The following is a 21820-nucleotide window of genomic DNA, read 5'->3' on the forward strand; positions in this document are numbered from 1 at the left end:
TTTTTTTTTTTTTTTTTTTTTTGGTACCAGGGATCAAACTCGGGACCTTGTGCTTGCGAGGCAGGTGCTGCAACTACTGAGCTAAATCCCCAGCCAGAAATTGTTTTGTTAAAGGTTTTAATCCTCACTTTTATTCCCAATGGGCAACCACTGCAGCCCCCACACCTTACCCCACTCCTCAGATGTAACGCCTTATTTTATTTTATTTTATTGCTAATTTTTAAAAATTAATTGTATTGCTACATTTAATGTATACAATATAATGACATTCGTCATTGGAAATTCGCACGTTTACATGATCCATGTTGGTTTTTATTTTTCTCCATTCCCCTGACCTCCTTTCAACCTTCCACCCCTCCCAATCTACAAAGACTTTGTTTCTGTTTTTCTTTTTCTCATATTAATTGCATTCCCCTCTTTCATTCCCCCTACGCCTTTCACTTCCCCTTCCCCTTTGCACTTTTTTGTCCTATTTCACATTATCTCTTATATCTTTTAGTCCTTATTTACACTTTCAGTTTCTCACACTAAAATTATTCCATGCTTACACTTATGTGTCCTATTTATTTCATGTAAGAGTATCTCCTCAATGTCCATCTGTTTAGCTATAAATGTCTCTAGTTTCTCATACTTTATGACTAAGTGGTACTCCATTGGTGCAACCACTGTGGAAATCAGTATGGAGATACCTCAAAGAACTAGGATTGGAGGTCTGGTACTCCCCCCTACACACTTTCTCTCCTGTCTCCCCCACCCGCCATCACAAACATGCACGAGTTGGTGCAACCTGTACGTTTTTTGTTTTTTTGTGTTTTTTTGGTACCGGGGCTCAAACTTGGGTCCTTGCCCTTGCAAGGCAGGAGGCGGCACCACTGAGCTAAATCCTCAGCCTCAGCCTGTATGTTTTTATGTGATTCACTGAGTCATTTGTGCATCTCAGGAACTTGGGGCAGAGACTGACACATGATAGATTTTCAATGTATATATGTAGAGTCAATATTTACCATATATGGTTGCACATTTCTTAGAAGTCAAGAATTGTATCTGGCTCATTTCCCACCCCCAAAAGTCTTGTACGGAATTTTACACATGTATGCTAAACAAATATTGAATGAACGACAAAACAAGTAGTCAATCCAGCCATTTCAAACAAATAATCACTCCCTTTAGGGGAAATGAATTGAATTGGAAAATTAGTCACTCTTTGATATAAGCAAACAAAATCATCAATATCCTCAGCAGCAGCATCAATGTCATCATCACCTCTGGAAGGAGGCACAAATGAGACCAACTGCCACTGAGCCTCCCCCAATGGTACAGAATGAATGCTACAAACTAGCACAAAGTTCTGAGCCTGGGCCTGAAACATCAGTGTTGGATTCTTGCATTCCTGAGTGAAAGTAGTAGCTCAAGGTCAGCAGTGCTTACAAAGACACCTAGAAAATATTTCTTGGATTTCAATTCTTTCAATCCATTCAATGTCAATATAGAAGTCTCATGATTGCTGTGAGTGGTTCCTTTGGCCCTCATATTGGCCTTGCCTTGATCTTAGTCACCTTCCCTGCCTGCGATCTTCAAAAGCCTGTCTTGGCCCTCGGTAAACAACTCCTAGGTCTCATAGAGGCAAGTACTAGCACTCGGAAAAAAGTCTATTAGATCTGTTGGACCCTTCTTATACTGGGATCTTATAAACCTGGTCTCTAGGGCTATCCAACCACCACTCTTCTCCTTACTTCATCCCATTTAAAACCTTCAATGACTTCCTGATGTCCCTGGAATCAAGTTCTAACTCAAGGTATTCCTGGGCTGGCTCCTGCCTTGTCTTGTCTCCTGCTTGTCTCTACTTCAGAAACTAGGCTAACAAAGCTCCTTAAATACATTGTGTTCTTTCGTATTTAAGAGCCTTTGCACATGTGGTTCTTTGTGCCTGGCATGCTTTGCCCCTACTTTTCACATGATTCCTTTCTTGCCTCTCTGCTTAGGTCTCACCCTTCCTTGAACGATCCTCTCTCAGCAATGTGAACTCATCTTGCTGTATGACTCTATGTAGCCCCTGCATCTCTGTTGCAGCCCAATGACTATTATTGGTAGTTTGCTTGTGCTCCATGTCCATCTAGATCACACTGGAATCTCACATTCCTGATATAGTGTCTTAAATGGAATAAAGTACTCACAAAAAAAGAAAGAAATGTAAACAAATGAATACCTTCCATGATGCTTATCCAACAGAAACTTCAGCCAGACTTTTTCCTGAATTCTTTTGTTGGAGAAGAATGCCTAGGTGGGTTTAGATTTAGAGCCTTTTCCTTGAAGTTTACACTATGTTTTAAGAAAAATGCCTATTCCCAGCTATGTGGTTTAAGTCCATAAAATTTGCGTACTGCAATAAATACTTTGCCTCATGAATTTCTAGCCCGTTAAATAACAGAACTTAAAATGCTAGGTAAGCATGTAAAAGAAGATAGCATTGTAAATACAAGAAAATTACAGGTTGCTGATTTTTTTTCCCTTTGATCTTGCAACTTTCACCACATGAAAGAGTGCTGGACTCACAGAGTCTTGGGTAGTTTGCCTGCTGATCAGCTTGGAAAAATGGAGCAAGCACTGTCAGTAGATACTAACTAGAACAATAGCCTTCATCAGAACAAATCTCCTCTACCTACAAATGTCTCCAAACAAAACGGTGGCATCTGTGCTACGTGAGAGGATTGTTGAAGGCTAGACCCCAACATAAATAGAACTAAGTGATTTCTATTCTGGAACTTGAAACTTAAGCAATTTTATATTCTTAGAGGTTGCAGTATTGGAGTTCACTTAACATAACGGTGGCCCTAGATATGCCATTCACAGATTGTTTCTGCTACTGAAGTCTTCTGAAGGACTTGTGCTGGTTCTTTTTTTTCCCTGAGATGTAAATTCATTCTTGTCTTGCTTCTGTGAGTCACCCCAGGACACTTTCAATGCATCATTTTCTTGAACACACTAATATACCCATAAAAGTCATCTACTTATCCCAGGCCAAAGTTAGGATTTCATTTTTTACCTAATCTCGCTTTCTAAGGGAACTGAGTGTTAGCACGACCCATAGAGTCTGGGTGGTTCCGCCATATGGGGCGGAGGCTATCTCTCACACAAGAAGCAATGGGGGCTTCAGCCATCCAGAGATCAATGAAAAGACTTGTTCTACTAAAGAAAGGACATTTTACTTGCCTTCCTGAAAACTACTTGGTTCTAAAAGAAGAGGAAACAGTGAATGTAATTGCCATGAGAGAATCAACATGAGAGAAACAAATCATCAATTGCAAGGTAATGGCAATCACATCACCTATGAACCGAAGCAGAGCTCTAAGCTTTGGAACTTAAACACCTGAACATCTGAGGAAATATAGTCATGACTGTAGAGCTGTGCCTTGAAAGAAAATATGGCTCAAGAGGCTTTAAAAATGAAATTCTAACTATAAAACCACAAATAACTCCCAATGAGTAAGAAAAAGGAAAGATAATCAGAGAAGCACTGTGGTTTCAAAAAGAGCTCCCTGATAAGACTCAGAGTTTAAATATGAAAGAACATGGTTCCTATCCTCAAGGATATCACCATCTGGTGAAAAATATAAAACTCTTAACCTAGTAACTCAAAACCAAAAGAACCTTGGGAGAAGGCAAGCCACTGGCTGCTGGAATTAGCAGGTGACATTAGCCACTTCCAGTTGAGACCATAATGTCTTGTCCTGGTCACCAATTTTTCCCCCACAGGCCAGACTGAGCAACATATCACATTGCAATCACAGGTAAGGCCATTATTTTTTGTTTCCTCGCGATATGCAGCACATCATAAGTGGTCAGTGGTTATTGTAAGTGAAGCTGCTGCCTCATGAGTGTGAGTCACAGATACATCATAGTTTTATCACATTGGAATTGCTAGCATCAATAGAGCTTTAAGTAACTGTCATTGGTTTATTGCCTTCTAATTTTAAGATTTTTGTGATCATGACGTCATTCCACTTCCATTATGTCCATGCTTGCACTATGTCTACGAGTAAGTTGTATTCTTCCCACTTTCAATGAAGGAACCATCTTTTGGATGGATAAGATATCCTGACCAAGACTACACAGCTAATAAACAGTGAAATCAGGAACTAAAGTCAGACCATAGAGACTTTCCATTCTACTCTGCTTCTTGAGAGAAGTTGCAGAATGTCAAGTCCTATGCCTCATGTTATATACAGTTAAAGAAATAAAATCTTCCATCCTCCTGACTCAAGAGACTCCTCAGTCCACTGGGGTCGTAGAGTGGCATTGTGGCTGCCTCTTCTCAGGAAAAGGACATTGTTGAGATGTTGATTTTAAACCCATGTAGTTGGTGAAGCTGAAACAGGCTTGTCTCCAGTAAGACTTCTGGTACCCAGCCAATTTAGCCTTCTATTTAACCTGACTCTTAAGCCTGCCCACCAAAACTGACCCATTTTATGTCCTCCTGGGTTGTCTCTACCATGATTTGTCATTTGTCTTTGTAAATCATCTGTGACTGTTAGTTGTTCATTAGACTTTTAAGTACTTGAAGTCAGTGACTCCAACAGAATAAATGGTTAAATATATGTTTGTTGAACAGGATCCTAGCTCCTTCAAAAAAAAGCTCATTCAAAAGTAAATAATTTTTATTTTAAAAGTTGTTAGACTTTTTAAAACTCTTAATTAAAAGTTAATTTTTACAAGTTCCTCTGAACACTGTAAGAAGTATGTTAAGAACTCAGTATTTGTTATATTCCCAGTTTGAAAGACCCTAAAACTTATTTCTGACTTAGAGTTTTACATTGACCTTCTTCTAGTCCAATGCATTATCCAAAATCTTTCTTGTCAATTTGATATCAGATTCTTCTCATAAAGACAGAAAACATAAAAAACTCAAAAAGATCACAAAATCTCATATTTTCCCATCAACCAATGGACAAAATGAAATATATTTACATAATGAAATATTCCCCTTCCATAAAATGGTATAAAGTACTGCTTGCTGGTGGAAGAACCTTGAAAATCTTGGACTAAGTTTTTTTTTAAAAGCCAGACATGAAGGATCAAATATTCTATGATTTCATTTATATATTCAGTCCAGAATTGGCAAATGTATAGAGACAGAAAGTCAAAGAATTGTTGGAGGATAGGACTTGGAGTCAAAGATAAAATCAGAGCTTCCTACTAGTGAATGAAAATGTTCGAAAAATGTGTTGCAGTATGGCCATGCCACTCTATAGACATGCTTAAAACCATTGGCTTGCATACCTTATATTGTGGATTATATGAAATGTGAATTATATCTCAATAAATCCATTCTCCAACTTTTTACAATTACAGTCTTTTTTGTTTGTTTGTTCCAGACTAATTTTATTTGACAGGAAAATTTGAGGTACTTATTTTTTTTTCAGCTTTAATTGAGTTTATTGGTACATTTTAGGGATACAGTACAGTTACATTCATTGTTGGGATCTTGTATTTGTTTCCATTATTATCTTTGCTCTTCAGGCCAAACATTGATTAAAAAAAAAAAAAGAACAGAAAACCTGAGCAGAGCTCAGGCTCTGCAAGTCTGACTTCCTGAAGGAAGTATTGCCTTTATTTTACTCTGAATTTTATTCCTTCACCGGGAGAGTTGGGTAACAAGGTGGTCTGCTATATTACAGCCTGCTAGGACCCTTCGCAAAAGGCCAGATTGCCACTAACCTCTTAGGAGGGGTTGACAAAGGCCCCTACCTAAACCAAAGTGTGAAAAGATCAGAGATAAATTGCAGATTAAGTCTGCAGTCTACAGGCTGTGAAAACACCCAGTTCATCTCCCTTCCATGGTATTCCTTTTTGTTTCTTCCTCTATTACAGCATCTTTTCTTTCATGTGGTATTAAGTTAAAATGCAACTAACAAAGTAATTGCCACTTCTGTATTTACTTTTTTCCCCTAGACTACAACAGAGTTTCCCCTCATGTCGTAAACCTTGAGCTTGTTATTGATGAATTACTTCAGCTAGACATGAATGTTTTTGTTTTTACTTAACACAGCTCATGTTACATTAATCCCATCAACTTCTCAGAAACACTCTGATAGATGGTCAGCCATAAAGAATGAGAAACTAGAGAGATTTACAGCTAAGTGGATGCCCATTGAGGCCATACTCAAGTGAAATTAATAAGTCACACATGTGTAAATACCAAATAGTTTCTCTGCTGTGAAAAAGTAAAAGTGTAAATAAGGATCAAAATGTAAAATTGATATTGTGTAACAGGAAGAAAGGTCTAAAAGAGTAGAGGAAGTGGGATGGGTAGGGAAAAGGTAAAAAGGGAAAAGAAAAAATTGTGAAAAGGAAAAACATGGAAACAATTTCTTCATAAACAGGGAAGGGTGGAGGGCTGGGGAAGGGCTGGGGAATGGGGAAAAATAACAACCTGACAAGTCATGTATAGGTACAAGATCCCAATGATGAATGTAACTGTGTTGTATACCTAACACATACTAATAAATTTAATAAAGATTTTTAAAAACTGAGCAACAAAAGCTTCACTGATTCTTATTGGACAACAGCTTTCAAGGCGAGAAGGGAAAAAGCAGTTGGATTCAAGCAATATGAATGATAAAGCCTTGGAGCTTGGAGGGCGGCACACAGAGGTGATGTATAATTCATCAGGCAAATTAATCTTGTCTCTTTTCCTATGCCCATTGCAATTGCCAGGCACGTGCAGTGAGTAATCAACATCCTTGCCCTCCCTGCTCCCCTTTCCTGGCACTGGCAGCTTCAGGAGAAGCCCTGGGACAGTTCAACTTGAGTCATAGGCTGCTCAAATCGCTTGTACTGGGCAGAGTGGTACCTGGGAATATGGCCCTCTGCGAGTCTGCTTAGGCAAGGTTTTCTCTGATGGATGGGGACCTGGGGAAGGCACAAGCGGGGTTTGGTGTGCAGCAGAGCAGAGAGTGGGGACAATTAGTTTTCTTCATGCTTGGCTGAGCCTTACTGTAGGGATGGACCGGCTTAGAGGGTGAGGCAGATCACAGATAATAGAAGCTTCATTTCCAACTGACCCTCCAAGCATCCTGCCAGGCCCAGGAGAGAGGAACAATGCCGGCCACTGCAAGGAACGCTGGCACTGAATGCTGTGGGGAAGGCTCCAACAAAACAAGGAGGGAAAAACAAAAGGGATAGGACTTTGCCTTGAAATGGTTTCTATAGTCGCCACCAAAAGAAAAAAGAAAGAGTAAAAGGCTCCATCACAAACAGAAAATGAAATCTGGTAATGAAACAGATTTCTTCCACAAGCAAGAAGCAAACACACATACACACACACACGCGCGCACACACACGTAGATGTACACACACGGACCATTGTGAAGGCAAGTTTTCCTCTGGCTCAGGGATGTGTCTCTAAGAGAAAAAATATGATTTTTTGTTTGCTTCAAGTAAGAGCTCCTTTCTTACAATTTTCTAACTGTGGTATGTGTCACCCAAAAGGTCCCACATTGTGAGTGACTTCAGTGAATGCCTAGCACCAAAGGAGGAAGCAAATCAATAGATTTTATAACAGAAGGAGGTAAAGAAGAACCACTACCATTTGTATTTTTAATCTTTTTTGCTGCTATATGATAAACCACCCTAAAACTTGGTAGCAGAAAATATACATTGTACTTCATAGTTTTGGGGGACACAATTTCTGGAAGGGCTCATTTAGATGATTCATTAGCTTCATGTGGTATTAGTTGAGGTAACTTGATGGCACTCAGCTGACATTGGAACAAGTCTGGAGAGTCCAAGAAGGCTTTATTCACTAATCCTGTGCCCAGAAAGAATGGTTAGAATGAAGGGTTCAACAGGGACCAGGGCACCTAACTGTAACCTCTCCAGCAAGGCTGCTCAGGACTCCTAAAAAGAATATTCCCATGGATAGGGAGTGGCAATAACCATTCTATCTTACTCTGGGTCTGGAAGCTTGCAGAGCAATAGTTCCTCCATATTCCATTGGTTGAAGCAATCATAAAGTCTTCTAGGGACACAGATCTCACAACACAATGGGGAGAGTGCTAAGAATATGCAATCATGGGCTAGCATTTATCTCAGTGGTGCCACTATCTGCCTCACAAGCAAGGTCCTGAGTTCTATCCCCAGTACCAAAAAAAGAAGAACATGCAGTCATCCTTTATCCACCATACATTTCTTCATTATGGAGTTCATTGATAGAAAATAAGTTACATATGGCTACCAGTAGGGAATATGGCATTTGAAAACATTAAAAATAGCGGAGGCTCTTCCTTATATTTTCTGCCCAACAATCCAAATCAGAAGTTTCTAGAAAAGCAGGGCTGAGTGAAGCCAGGATCGGACACAGAATGTGTATGGGGTAGGAGCAGAGGTCTCCAAATCGCATTCCTAAATCTCCAATTCAAATGGCTTTCTTCTTTTTCTGCACTTGCCTTCAACTCACAGCAATTTCCTCTACTGTTATATCTAAAATGATGATCATTTTCAATGGCTGCAGGCCCAAAAGTATTTACATATTTTCTCAGTGAGTGGGTAAATTAATGAATCTAGCCAGGCTCCTTGAGAACAGAAATGTTTCCTAAACTTCTTCTTTATACTCATCAAAAGCTGTGTAGTGCATAGGAATGCAGGTATCTGCCATATTGATTTTGTGTTTGCTTTTCTTCAGGTGACTCTGTGTCATCCATCCTGACATAAGTTATTGGAAGCAATTTCACTATGGAATCGTTTGTCTTTTTTTTTTACCTTGTTTGTTTTACCCATCTATTCTTTTTTTTTTTTTTTTTTTTTTGGCTGGAGATTGAACTTGGCACCTTGCACTTAGGAAGCAGGTGGTGGAACCACTGAGTTAAATCCCCATCCCTCCCATCTATTCTTTCTAGATGTTTCCCTTCCATTTCATGGGGTGGTATTCTTTCTCTTTACTTCATACTTTGAGGAAAGTGTTTAGTTTTCCCTGTTAACCAGACTTTGTTTCACAGCAAACTTGGGAGTTTCTCAGCCCCATTCAGTTGTGGGAGAATAGGAGGGGCCTTGACGACACAGCAACAAGGGGAGTGCCTAACAGCAGAAATGGGAATTCACCTCTTTTGTTAGAGCTTAGCATCTGCCAAATGCCAATTCAGACGCTCATCAACAAGCATATTTAAAAGGATACATGTTAGGGAAATTTGTTATCCATGCAATTTCAATGAGAGCCAATTCTATTAACTCCCCTGAAGCCTGTGCATTATGACTGGGCTTTCAGAACTGAGCCTTGAATAAACTTTTCAGTGATTTCACAACACTTCCATTATGGCTGTTTCATTATGAAGCAGATGAACATTTCTTGAACAATTAGACTGGATTGTATAGAATAAAGAGTGAGGTTTGCCTGAGATCATGGAAACCTATCTGTTTAGGTGATTCATTTTCTTCCAACAAGGCAGTCCATAATAAGCTTTTCTTCTGGAGCCTTGTCTTGTTTCCCATTTCAATTAGGGACAATGACTGGAGAATGGGAAGAATGTCTTCTTCATGTCCTTGTGCCACAAACAAGGCTGGCCAGTAAAGAACAAAGAGAGAGAGGGAAGGCAAATGCATAGCAGACAGGGGAGCAGCTGCAGGCAAAACCAGCCTGTTCTCCCAGGGCGGCTCTTGTACTGCAAGATCAAGTAGCAGAGCTAAGATGGGAAAGGAAGACTTGCAACTGGGACTAAATTCAGCAGAGGATCAGGTTCCTGGGTAGAGAACAGCAGGCACAGAATGACATAGCCAAGGTCTGATGCCCTGGCATTTGGGGCAGAATGAGTTGTCACATTTTCTACAAATCTTTTGTACATATATGTTTCTTGATATCATGTTATCCTGTTACTGGTTTGCATACAGAGTGCTTCATTGTTGTCCTCTACCAGGTATGGACAGATGCTTAATCTGGACCCCTTGGACTGCCCCAGTACCCTATCTGTAAAAGCTGCATGGAGAATATCAGTTTAGTCCATCGTGGATTAGACCACTTTCCTTGTCTAATCTGTCCACCTGCTAGAAAGTAATTACAAACTGTTTGACCTTCAGTAGCGAAAATATTCCACAATAACCAAGTCTCAAAGTCTCTTCTTTGATTGGAATGAATCTGTCTGATCAAAGAGGAATTTTTCTTCTAATATCTATGAAAGGATAGACATATTTTCTCTTCTAAAGAGATTCATTACTAGAGTGTCATATGAAACTTTGATTCTCAGGTTATAGAAACAAATAATTGATCCACACTAATTGTTTTCTTTTATCAGTCTGAGATACTCTCTTCCTCCCTCCCACTCTCTCTCTCTCTCTCTCTCTCTCTCTCTCTCTCGTGTGTGTGTGTGTGTGTGTATGTGTGTGCGCGCTCACACACATGAGCTCACTTTCACTGCATAGATAGAGGGTAAGGAAAATCGAGCCATTCGTGTCTATAGTTCCCTTTGCCTCTCTTGTGTCTGAGATCATCATACACCTAGTACCATGGGCTGTATTTTCTAGGACATAGGCTATATTTTCTACACTTCTGATGATACAAACTAGGAAATAATGTTCCTGGCAATGGTCTCCATTTTCAAACAGGAGTAGCTGAAATTCATATCTTCGGTAGGAGTTGAGAAATAGGAAGAAAGGAAGCCCAACTTCATGATCATTTAAGAATTTCTTTTTTCCATGTCCACTTGTGCACAGTATATGATCTACTATGTTTGCCTTTATTTTTTATGGCAATACTGACCACTACAAACTGAAAGTTTGTGACTGTCCCCAAACTTATGTGTTGAAACCTAATCCCCACTGTGATAATATTAGGAGGCAGGGCCTTTGAGTGATTAAGTCATTAGGGTAAAGCACTCGTGAATGGTATTGATGCCCTCTTAAGAGACTGGAGAGATCAGATTCCTGCCCTACTATTATATGGGGTTACAGAGAGAAGATATCCTCTCCAAAGGAAATTAGTGCTCACCACACACCAAATCTACTGACATGTTGGTCTTGGACTTCCTAGCTTCTAGCATAATGAAAAATGATTTTCTGTTGTTTAGCCTCCCCCCTTTATGATATTTTGTTACAGCAACCCCAACAGACTAAGATGCTGACCCACTGAAAAATACTGGTTTTCATTAAGCTAGTAATGTAATCCCCATCTTTTGCAAGATTGAAAAATTTGGATCCTACTTAGCAAGTTACAGTAGAATTTTTCTATAAGATTGTTCACCCAAAATATAAACAAAGAGCAAAATAAAAGATTGATAATTGTGTTGGACAGTCTCCTTCCCTAGTGAATCCCCATCATTTTCAGCTTCTCTAATGCTCCTGCAGCTGCACCTAAGTCCTTATTGAGAAAGAAAGTGAAAATCAGTGTCCACTAGACCTCCCATCCAGTGCTACCCTGAAGCAGGCAATTTATTGCTCATAAGTGAGGCACTGTTATCAGTCCACACTCAAAATGCCACTTTATACTTACTTCTTAAATGTATCCTCAATACCCTACTTCAGCTCTAAAAATTGCTGAGGTAAGTGGGTTATCAGCCTCACTGTCAGGAAGAAGGTAAGAGGTTCTGCCTGTAGTTTTCTTGGCACCATCTTATACGCACAACAGCCCACCAATCTTCCAAAACAACTTCTCTGTGGCAAGAAAGGCAGCTAGGATCAGGCAAAGGCATGACATTGGCTGAATAGCCAGTCCACTTATCGCAGCATTCTGGCCATCTCTCGCCAAACAGCTTGGGGTCCAGCCCTTCTCTTTCAGCCCTTTTCCAAGTCTACCTGGTCCATCTGCCCTCCCTTGTTGGTGAGGAGTTTGACAAATATTTCCTTACAGTCATCAAACCCCCCCAAACTCTTCAGTTCTCCAGGATGGAAGGTGAGAGTAAACTGGCACTTGGAGGGCAGGAAGACCAAGGAAGAGAGTGGCGCTCAGAGAATTGAAGGGAAGGCAGGTTTATTCTCTAGCTAGTGGGCCCAGTGGAAGTCACCTTCAGAGTCTGAGCTCCATTTCTCAGGTTTGTTCTTGAATTTAGCAGTTCTTTATCTAGGGTGGGGAAACAAGCAGAATTTTACAGAAGCAGAACTTAGCAAAGGGTAGGCAGATGGAGGTAATGTTGCTTTTTTTTCCTTTTATTGAATTTATTGGTACATTCTAGGTATACAGTACAATTACATTCATTATTGGGATCTTGTACCTTTACATGACAGGTCTTGGTTCTCATTTTTTCCCCTTGTCCGTGCCCTCCCTTCACCCCCTCCTCCCCTCCCCATTTACAAACACTTTATTTCCATTTTTTCATTTTGTCATATTTTTTTCTTTTCCCTTATTACCTTTCCCCTACCCTTCCCATTTTCCCTACACCTTTAGCCCTTTTCTTCCTATTTCACGTGGTCAATTATCTCATTAGGATCTTATGTACTATTATAGCTTTTCACACCAGAGAAACTATTTGGTATTCTGTGTGACTTATTTATCTCACTTAGGAGTATATTTAACTTTTTTTTTTTACAGTTTATCTTTAAGACATAGAGAGAGAGGGAGGCACAGGCAGGCACTGTTTCAGCAGTTCATCTTTCAGGCACAGTGACCTTAGTGGGTTTAGCGGGAGGGGCATGCCTTGAGACAGGAGGGGAAAGATTTGAGAACCTCAGCCTGAGACTGTCCATCTCTGTCAAGCTTTGGGACGGTCAGTCTCTGCTTTGTGCTTTGTTCCTTTTCATTTCAAGGGCTGGGTTCTGAGTCCCACTGAAATGATGCAGCAGTACAGGCATCAGTGAAGAAACAACATAAGTGACCAACACCCGAAGACTGGTCCTCGGACCTCCTAAAGTCCTTGCAACACAGCCATGCTCTTCTGAGACACAGGTGCTTCCAAGGGTTCCTAATCCCAACCATCTCCAGCCTCAGTCCACTTCCCTGTTCCAGGGAACAGGGCTTGTTCCCACACTGGGCTTGTTCCTGTTGGAGAACACACCCTTGCCCCCTGGCTGGCAGCTTTGGTGCTTTCTGTTTTTTCCCCTGGCTGAAATAATTCTTCCCTGTCCATCACAAGGCACTCTTTACCCTTCAGGCCTCAGAGCCCCCAAATAGTCTCTTTTGATCTCTCTATCTAAAGTAGCCTCTCACTCTCAAGTGTGGACTCACTTCTGCTGCCCAGCCTCACAAGAAGGTAACATATTGCCTACTGCTAATGCAGAAAAAGATCAAAATTCAAGGAATAGCTTCTATTGAATATACTATTTCTTTCACACTATTACAAAGTCGAAAGTTTAAGTGAACTCTTATTTGTTCATTACACATTGCATGCATGTGTTAAATTATCACACTGTATCTTATAAATATGTACAGTTAAAATAATAATAGTTAAAAAATACCCCTTACCACCTGTCTGATCTTGGGTTTTTTAAGTAAAACTTTGAATTACAGCTTTTCATGGATAAAAGCATGTTACTAATTAGTAGTTAGCATAAGCATTTTGGGGATGGCCTCTTAATAAAACTACATAGCACAATCAATTTGAACAGGATTTACAACCACTTTGGACTTCACTTTGGGACTCTGCTCCAAAAACTTATTTTGCTTTCAGAACTTTTCCCACAGTGCTTCACTTTCAGTTTAACTTGTCCCCTTACCTGCACTGTATTTCTCTTACCTTCAGAACTTATATTTCATGTCCGTTGGATGGTAATTCTAGCCACGCGTGCTAAATAGAAACAGCGAGTTTTCCTAAATCATTTAATAAACTTAATTTTTGCTAATTCTAAGGAAATACTAAGGAAAAAAACCCTTTTCCTCCTAAACAAAACCCACCATAAACAAAGCTTGCCTACCTTCCACACAGCGACACATTCTGAGGAATTGAATGTGTGGAAGCTGCTAAAGAAAGGGAGGCTATGGAGAATGTTTTCATCAGAAGAAATGGCAAAACTTATGGGGGATATTGAGAATGTAAGTCCTTGAACTGAGCTGCTTGGAAAAAAATTATGAAAAGATTGTCTGCCTGAATAATAGAGTAACTAGCGACCTTGAACACAGAAAGAGTGCAGAATAGGAGTGAAACAATGAAGTCTTTTTAGAACAGAGAATAATACTTATAAGAGGCAATTTTTAAATGAAAGACAGAATGCTCTATAATAAAAATATCGGAGGCCTGAGACACCTTGTAATTCACAGAGAGGGGAACACCAGTGGCCTTGCCTAGAAGCCCACTGCTAAGAGAAGGGAGAACAGTTTAAAATAAGATCATTAGTTTCCTTGGAATGAGGCCAGTATGACATCCTCTTGCAAAGCTTGGCCAGATTCTTACTATGATCACTTTGAACAATGAAATTTAATGAATACACAAAAAACAAAAGCCAAGGCACATCTGGTTGTACCAACAAGATGTAGAGTTGTTTACTCTTTAAAAGAAAAACACCCTGTTATTCTGCCTTCCATGGGCTTTGTAATATTTTCCTTAATTAATAAAGACATTTTCATCCAATTCGGGTGAAAGCAATTGCTTGTGAAATATTGCAGGATTCTGATAATAAAACCATAATCATTAAGTGGATCAGGGGAAAAATGATGACTTTGGAGGCCTCTGTTCAAATATAGTTTGGAAAACTATGGTGATCTTTTACTATGTCTGTGTACCCAGCAACTGTCCCCTTCTTTAGGGCGCCCTGCACTTCTGGGTGCCACACTGTCCGTTTGCCCCTTTCCCTGCACTATGGTCAGACTACAGGCTCGAGACTCCGTTCAATGGCTTCCCAATCACTTCTCTTCTGTCCCTTGGAAGTGTTTTCTTTACAGTACAGATAGGGGCATCTGAAGATGTTTACCCAGAGGCCACATGACAAGGCTGCTGCAGGGGAGATGCAGACATTGGAGGAAGGTTGATTGTGTTACCTGTAATTTTAGCCCTGAGCTCTGACTCTACATTTCACTTTCACAGTGACCAACACATTAAAGCAAATATAGTACAGGAGGCAGGGTGTCTTTCATCTTCCTCTTCTTTTTTTTCATTAAAGTATAATCGACAAAATTATAATATTTTTGGTGTACCATGTGATGTGTTGATATATGCATATATTGTGAAGTTAGTAAATCAATCTAATTAGCATACTTAATATATTTACAGTGAAAACATTTATGATCTCCTCGCTTAGTAATTTTTAAGGATACATTATTATTGGCTATACTCTTCGTTCTATCCAATAGATCTTTAGAAATTATGCATTTGCCTAACTGAAACTTTCTACTCTTTGAACAACATTTTCCCAATGCCAGTAACCTCCCCTCCAAACCACGATGACTCTATTAACCACTATTCTACTCTTTGTTTCTATGTATTTGACTTTTTTAATATTTCACTTATATGTAGGATTATATAGTCTTTGCATTCTGTGCTGGCTTATTTCACTTAGCATAATATCCTCAGGATCATTCGTGTTGTTGAAAATGAGGGGCTGTCCTTTTTAAGGTTGAAGAGTATTTCACTGTGTGTGTATCACATTGTTTTCTTTCTTCAGTCATCCACTGCTGGACACATAGGTCAAGTTTGTATCTTGGCTGTTGAGAATAATGCCGCAAGAATAAGGAGTGCAGATTTCTCTTCGATGTACAGATTTTATTTCCTGTGGATATATTTACCATAGTAGTATAGCTGGACTGTAGTATAATTCTATTCTTAATTTTTTGAGGAATCTCTGTGCTGTTTTCCATAGTGTCTATTCTAATTTGCATTCCTGCCAACACAGTGTACAGAGATTCTCTTTTCTCTACATCCTTGCCATGACTTGCTGTCTTTTGTCTTTTTCATAATAGCCTTGCTAACCCGTATGAGGTGATTTCTCTTTGTGCTTTGATTTGCATCTCTTTGATGATTAGGTGATGTTGAGCACCTTTGCATATATCTGCTGACCATTTTTATGTCATTAGAGAAATATCTATTCAGGTTTTCCCATTTTTAAATCATGTTATTTGTTTTCTTACTAATAAGTTGAGTTCTCTGAATATTTTGGACATTAATTTCCTTTAGGTTATACTGTTAGTATACATTTTCTCAAATTCCTTAAGTTTTTATTCACTCTGTAGATTGTTTCTTTTTCTGTGTAAAAGCTTTTTAGTTTGATATTTATTTTTTGCCTTTTTGACTCTGCCTTTAGGGTCATATCCAAGAAATTATTGTCCAGAGAAATGTCAAAAAGCTTTTCGCAGCCAAGGATTTAGCACAGTGGTTCCATTGCCTGCCTCAAAAGCGCTAGGACATGAGTTCAATCCCTGGTACCAAAACAAAAAAAAGCTTTTCCCACATTTTCCTCTAGCACTTTTATAGTTTCAGCTCTTATATTTAAATCTTTATCCATTTTTGAAGTGGTTTTTTGTGTAAAATAAAAGGCGAATTTTAATCTTCTGCATGTGGATTTCCAGTTTTCCCAACATCTGTTATCAAAGAGACAGTCCTTTCCCCATTATGTGTTCTTGGCAATTTTATAGATCAATTGACAATAAATACATAAATTTATTTTTTGCACCCACTATTCTGTTCTAGTCCCTCCTCTTAAAAGTAGCTAGATCAAGATTATAAAAACATGTCGAGAGACTGCATGAATGACATATGACTGGGATAAGTCAGAAGAGATGAGAACAGAACACATGATACTTTGGATCCAAGATCATGGCATTTACTATTTGGACAGTAATAGGCTAGACCAGGGGTTGGCATACTGTGGTCCCAGCTCATGACCTGTTTTAGTCTGGTACATGAAAGAAGGGTAATTTTTGCATTTTTAATAGCCAAAGGAAAAATTAAAATTAGAATATGAGGTGAAAAATATGAATTACTGTTTCATGAGGTTGGGTTTTCAGTCTCCTCATAGGCCTCCATGTTATGGCCCTGGATGTGAGGATGCCGTACCTCAGCCCTTCTCCCCAGGGACGCTCCTCACCAGAGAGGAGGAAGCCTCACTTCAGCTTGACTTCCTCTGACACTATGTTGACGAACAGGGGAAGAGATGCCCTATCACCGCCGATAGTGAGGGAAGTCCAGCGTCATCGCCCAACCTCTACTGACACCAAAGACTGACAGCCAGTTACCTTTATGCTATTCACTTTATTTCTGTAAGATATTTTATTTTGTATGATTTAAATATTTTTCAATTTACTGGGAGTAGTTTTATGGACCCACATATGGTCTATCCTGTGAATATGTTCAATGTTAACCTGTATGAAATGTGTATTCTGCATTGTTGACTGTTTTATAAATGTTAACTGATCAAGGTGATTGTTTGTGTTATCCAAGGCTTTTATATCCTTTAATTATTTTCTGTCTACCTGTCTGATTAATTATTGATATTACAAATGTCAAAATATAATTGCGGTCTGCCAGTTTGTCTTTTTCTTTCATTACCAGATTTTGTTGTACATATTTGGGAGCTCTATTATTGTGTGTACACACATCTACAATTACTACATTTTCTCAGTGATTTGACCCTTTTATCATGAAGAAACAAACATCTCTCTTTATTGCTGGTAATAACATTTGTTTGAAATCTCCTTTGTTACCTAGTGATAGAGCCTCTTCAGCTTTCTTAGATCAGTTTTGGCTCAGCAGTTTTCTATCCTTTGTTAACCAATCTTTATGTTTAAAGAATGCTTCTTATAGACAATAGATACAGGACTTGCTTTTTAAGTACAATTTGACAATCCCTATAAGTGTTTAGATAATTTATAATGAATATAGCTTTTAATATCATTTGGTTAAAGTTATTTTGTTATTATTATCCTTTCATTCCAGATTCTTCTTCTTTCCTTCTCCATTTCTCTTGTCCTCCTTTACATTAACTGAAAATTTAAATTTTCTATCACCCTCTCCTCCCTCTACTGTTGGTTTACTAGCTATATTACTTTATTTTTACTTTCAGAGGCTGTTTTAGGACTCACAAATGTTATCATTAATTTATCTGTAACACTATGTTACCGTGTCTTTCAGTTCTTTCCATCCTGTCCTTTTCTTTGTCGTCTATTTTGTCTGGAAATAAGGAGATTGAACCCAGGATTTTTTAATTGGGCTACATTCCTCAGCCTTTGTGGGGGGCTTGTTAAGTTACCCAGGCTGGGTTCAAATTTTTCATCCCCCTGCTTCAGCTTTCCACAGCCTTGCACCACCATGCCTGCCATTCTCGGCGCTATGGTGACTGTACATTTTACTACTATATATTATAAATCCCATATTTACTATTTTTGTTTTGGTAAGTAAATTTTATTTTAAGCACATGAAAACATTTTAAGGGTCTCTATCTGTATTTTAAAGGCTACTCTTTTTTCTTTTTTTCTTTTTTTTTCTTTTTTTTTTTTTTTTTTTTTTTTTTTTTTTTTTTTTTTTTTTTTTTTTTTTTTTTTTTTGATACCAGGAATCAAAGTTGGGCCCTTGTGCTTATGAGGCAGGCAGCAGAACCACTGAGCCAAATTCCCAGCCCCTACTTTCTTAGAGATTTTTTGACCAGGAATCAAAGTTGGGCCCTTGTGCTTATGAGGCAGGCAGCAGAACCACTGAGCCAAATTCCCAGCCCCTACTTTCTTAGAGCAGAACATAACCAAATGTTTGAATTTCTATCATCATAAATAATTTTGAAGGGTTTACTGTTGCTGTGCATGGAAGGAGAATACAAGCACTCAGACAGTCTTCCCTTTCTGATTCCAAGCCTGTGAGAAGACTGGATATCCACAGCCCACCTCTTCAGCCTGGTTGTGCACATTAACCTGTTCAAAAAGACCCACCTGCCCTAGGAACTCTCAGACCTAAGGAAAGACTAAATTCTAACAGTGGACAGCAACCATGTATTCAGGCTTTCATGCAGTTCCTGAGGTTCTTTACAAGGTTTACCTTCCTGGACATTCATCCAGTTTCTGATGCTGGAACCTAAAATATATCTGGGTCTTACTAAAGAGATTATTGTTCATAAAATGTACAAAAGGTGATATGACACATAGAATGAAATGGTCTTTGGGAATTTCACTGCCCTGTCAGGTTGTGTGTGTTTGGTTAGTTGGTTGATTTTTTGTTATTACTGTAACATCCAAAACAAAACATAGCCCAACTCCTTCTTTCTTTAGACGTATTATCAATGCTAAAATGTCCATAAGGAAAATCCTCTATTTTAAGTAGCAAGACTCCTACCAGGTGAGACTAGGATTTGAAAGCTATGGGCAGCCAATCTGTATGCATGTGTGCGTGTGTGAGTGTGTGTGTGTGTGTGTGTGTGTGTGTGTGTGTGTGTGAAGAGAGGTTGGTGTGTTAACAGTTTTCTTAGAAAATCCCTCCAAAAAGTGTCATAGTCCAGTGATGGCCAACTTACGGCATGCATGCCATAACCGGCTGTTTGTTATCCTAAAAAAGCTCACTCAGTCCTAGTCCGTCTTGCTCTAAACTCTGGTTTTTCTTGTATTCATCTGGGGAAATCAGCCCACTAACATTTATTTTGCTGGTGATGATATATGGACTCGTAATTCGTAGAATAACTTTTTACTAGTTTTGTCCAATTTGTTTTCTAAAGTTTCCAGTCTGCCTGTGGTCTTTCACTTCATTTCCAAAAGCCGTAACAGGCATTTTTGTTTTAAGTTATTAATTTTAATGTGTTCAGGATTCTAATAGACAAAAGGGGTCACTATGTTTATTTAATTTACCAAATTCAACTGAAAGTTTGAAATAAATATATTTCAATAACTAATCTTAAAGGCCCCTCCCCAAAGCAAGTGCTTCATTAGATGCAATTTTCCAGAAAATGTTTGCCTCTTGGAATTTTGTACTTAGTATAGACTTGGAACTCATCTGATCAAAGCAATCACACAATTTATTTAAAAAGCAGTATTGGAGAAGTTTATATTTATTATACTTTTTGGAAATTGAAGAACTTTCTAAATGAGGGAAATTATTCAAACTTTCATTTTCTACACCAAAAACTTACCAAAATAGGGAGCTTCTTACTTTGTATCCAGGTTCACGAGGTGCTTGATTTCCATACCACAAAAGATTAAAGATAATACTACCAATTATAATATTTACAAAGAGCTCTTCCTGAGAATGATCTGTCACTGGTATTGTACTATATAAAGACTTTGAGAAATGGCTTTGATAATTTATACTCATTAGCAGGAGAATGCAGGAGATTAAAGGTAGCAAGGGTGAATAGCCCCTCATTTTTGCAAAACTTGTACAACCTTTTATGCACCCACTAAAGGCATTATTACATAATAATAAAAAATGAGATGTGCTGCCCATATGAACTCAGAGAGGGAATAAAGACACAAGGAGCTATTTTCTCTCAAGAGAACTGTAGTGTAGTAGATTAAAGGTGGAAAGGCAGCCATCATTTAAAGCAGCTCACATCTCCAAAAGGTTATTTATTCACAAATTGATTAGAGTTGGAAATGAAAATGATTTAGTTGGTGGGAACATTACAGCAGCCCTTTAAAGTGTGATGGAAAAGATGAAAAGGAGACTCACTTACCCTTTCCTTAGCATATAGACGAAGATCAAAAAGACCAGTGTCCCATTGATAGGCCTAATGAGACTGCACTATTTAGCGCTTCCATTATTTCCAGCGACATGCTCTTTCTGAAAAACCTAGCACATCACTGGAGGCAGCATCACATTTCATAAATCCTTTGGGGTGATTTGTTTGAGTTTTCCAAAATTATAACGGAAATCTGTGATATTTACCTGGACAGAAGCCTTGATCCCTTTGTAGAGATTTGCTTTGATTCTACTGCTACCTAGCCCCAAACCCTTAAGGACATCTTCTACTTCTCACTTTCTCTCCCATTTCCCAGCAGTGTCTCTACCAGCAATGTCTCTTGGCTCTACCCTGAGTTTGACCACTTCTCTCCCTTCCCACTCCTTCATCTTGAATCCAATCGGTTTACGTCCACTGCTGTTAGTTGGCATCTCAGTCAGGAATCAAGAGCTCTGAACGATGCAGCTATTGAGGTCAAAACAAAGAAATCATGTAATGTGCTAATAGACTGAGGGTCAGTGACACCAGCGGTTTAGGAGGAATTAAAAGAAGTAATAAATTCATACAGTAATCAATCTGAGAAAACTATGTCAAGACTCCTTTAATGACTAAAAGCAGTAAGTCTCCAAAACCAAAGTTCTTTCTTTTTACATCTCATCAAGAGTATATTCATACAATGAGTATATTCAAAGTTATACTAATTTTAAGTTTTTGATATAGGTTCTGCTAAACTGCCTTTCAAAAAGGGTCTTGCCATTTAGAACTATCAACTAATATTGGGCAGTGTTTCTTTTTCGACATATTTTCCAAAATGAAACCCTTCAAATGTTTTCATTTCTGCCGGTCTGATGATCAAAAACTATTTATTTTTTAATAAGGTCCTTATATTTGGAGGGGGTTGATTGTTTTGAGTTCTTTATATATTCTAAATAGTAGTCCTTTGTCTGACCAGCAGCTGATAAAATTTTTTTCCCATATTGTGGGTTGTCTCTTAGTTCTGTTGATGGTTTCTTTTGCAGTGAAGAATCTTTTTAATAAGATGAGGTCCCAGATGTTGATTCTTTCTGCTAGTTCCCATGCTACTGAGGATTTTCCTATGCCAATGTCTTCAAGAGTTCTGCCTAACTTATCTTCCAGCAAGTTTAATGTTTCTGTCTTAATATTTAGATCTTTAATCCACTTGGATTTTAATTTAGTGCATGGGGAAAGATAAGGATCTAGTTTTAATCTTTGGCAGGTTGAGATCGTTTTTCCAACATCGTTTATTAAAAAGGCTATCTTTTCTCCAGTGGGGATGGGCAGCTCCTTTGTCAAAGATGATGTA

The sequence above is a fragment of the Fukomys damarensis genome, unplaced genomic scaffold (assembly GCF_012274545.1).
Source record: "Fukomys damarensis isolate Sample0158 unplaced genomic scaffold, DMR_v1.0_HiC HiC_scaffold_37, whole genome shotgun sequence".
NCBI lineage: Eukaryota > Metazoa > Chordata > Mammalia > Rodentia > Bathyergidae > Fukomys > Fukomys damarensis.